The following is a 2,053-nucleotide window of genomic DNA, read 5'->3' as shown; positions in this document are numbered from 1 at the left end:
AAATAGACCGAGTCTTGCTCCCTTGACTATTACATAGACCGAGTCTTCCTCCCTTGACTATTAAATAGACCGAGTCTTCCTCCCTTGACTATTGAATAGACCGAGTCTTCCTCCCTTTAGTATTAAATAGACTGAGTCTTCCTCCCTTGACTATTAAATAGACCGAGTCTTCCTCCCTTGACTATTAAATAGACCGAGTCTTCCTCCCTTGAATATTAAATAGACCGAGTCTTCCTCCCTTGCCTATTAAATAGACCGAGTCTTCCTCCCTTGCCTATTAAATAGACCGAGTCTTCCTCCCTTGACTATTAAATAGACCGAGTCTTCCTCCCTTGACTATTAAATAGACCGAGTCTTCCTCCCTTGACTATTAAATAGACCGAGTCTTCCTCCCTTGACTATTAAATAGACCGAGTCTTCCTCCCTTGACTATTAAATAGACCGAGTCCACTAAAACATTTCATGCATATGTAGTCCAGGTTATTTTTAGAAATCTTCTGGGTCTTTTGGGTTTTACATGCTTATTTTTTACTAATTTTTGGTCTAGATTTGGAATATGATGTCTGAAATTGTATTTTCTTTCAGATTTTGTAAGGTGATACGAGATTTCGTTTTGTCTGTAGTGACAGTCAAGCGGATGTTGATAAAATGTAGTCGACTTCTTCCAGTTTGGCTTTCTCAAGATTTTCATGGTCATGATATATTGTATTTTTGTCCAGAAACTAAGCATTGGCCAGACCTCATGTGACTTATTGGAAAGTTTACAGCGAGATTTCTGGAAAAAGTTATAGAAGGTTGAATTTTGAGATTTAAAAATTTTATTATCAAAAACGTCGTAAACTATACTTGAAAATATTTCTAAAGTGTGCTATTTATATCTATGTATCATCTTGATCAAATTGAATTTGTTTTAAAAGGGTTAAAAATTAAAAATTAAAAATGGAGAGTACTAATTGTTGATTAAGCAGATTGACCTAGTTTTTGTGTTTGGCTTTACAATGGCTCGATATTATTAGTTAAACCCTTAGAATACGTATAGGAGACATATAGGAGGCATGCAACAATCCCAAAAGGGAGAGAGAAGAAGATTTCATCACATGATGTCAAAGCACCCCCCCCCCCCCCCATCTGAACCTGGTGCAGAAAAGTAGGACGTAAAACTCCATTCATTTCATTTCATTTTCCCCATCTGAAGCGGTGACTTTAATATTGTTGTCTGAATCTAGATATTGGTTTGATTATTCAAATTATTTCCCTTTAACTGAGGACTTTGTTATCAACAATTAAAGTCTCAAAGAAGGAATTCCCAAATCCTGATCTAAATGCACAATCCATTGCCAGATAGAGAACGATGGTATTGAGGGATTGGGTAAACACTTCTACAACCGCGGAACATTTTATCAAACTTTCGTGGACAGTATGTGTCAATTTACACGGTAGGGCAGGCCTATAAACAAACAAGACGTCAAAATGGTCAGGTAAACAAACGGTCTTGGTTTAGAGTTTCACCGACCGTGTTGGCACACGAGGAGACAAAAACCCGCCGTAGGTCGTTTTCCACCAAGTCAATAATCACTTACGGAGCATCCAATCGAAAGGAAAATCAATCAGATTGGATAAATCTTGTTTGGACGCGATAATCTTGTCGTGAGAGCATGGGCACACGCGGGAAATTAGTCAAGATTCGAGTCAGCGACAAAAATCGTCGACCAAGACCGTTCGTGTGCCCGCACCTTATTCAAACCAATGTTTAAGCCATATTTGTTTACATTACATTCAGCTATATGTATTACTTTTCCGATCCTGTTCACTTACACAGTGGTGTAATTACCATCTAACCGATATTACGACGTAATTACTGCATGAAAGAACGTAGTCCGAAACATCTTCCTTCCGATGTTTCAGTCTAGAGAGAACGGTGTTTATTAACCTCTTGTATAGTGACGAGTTTATTTAGAGTGTACTATTACTTATTTTAATATTTATTTCATTAGCTACTCTAAATACAGAATATAGTGTAGATTTAGATATTTGAATTATATTTTGCGTATGC

Source organism: Lottia gigantea, assembly GCF_000327385.1.
Source record: "Lottia gigantea unplaced genomic scaffold LOTGIsca_1, whole genome shotgun sequence".
Lineage (NCBI taxonomy): Eukaryota > Metazoa > Mollusca > Gastropoda > Lottiidae > Lottia > Lottia gigantea.
Note: the sequence above shows the minus strand (reverse complement) of the source record.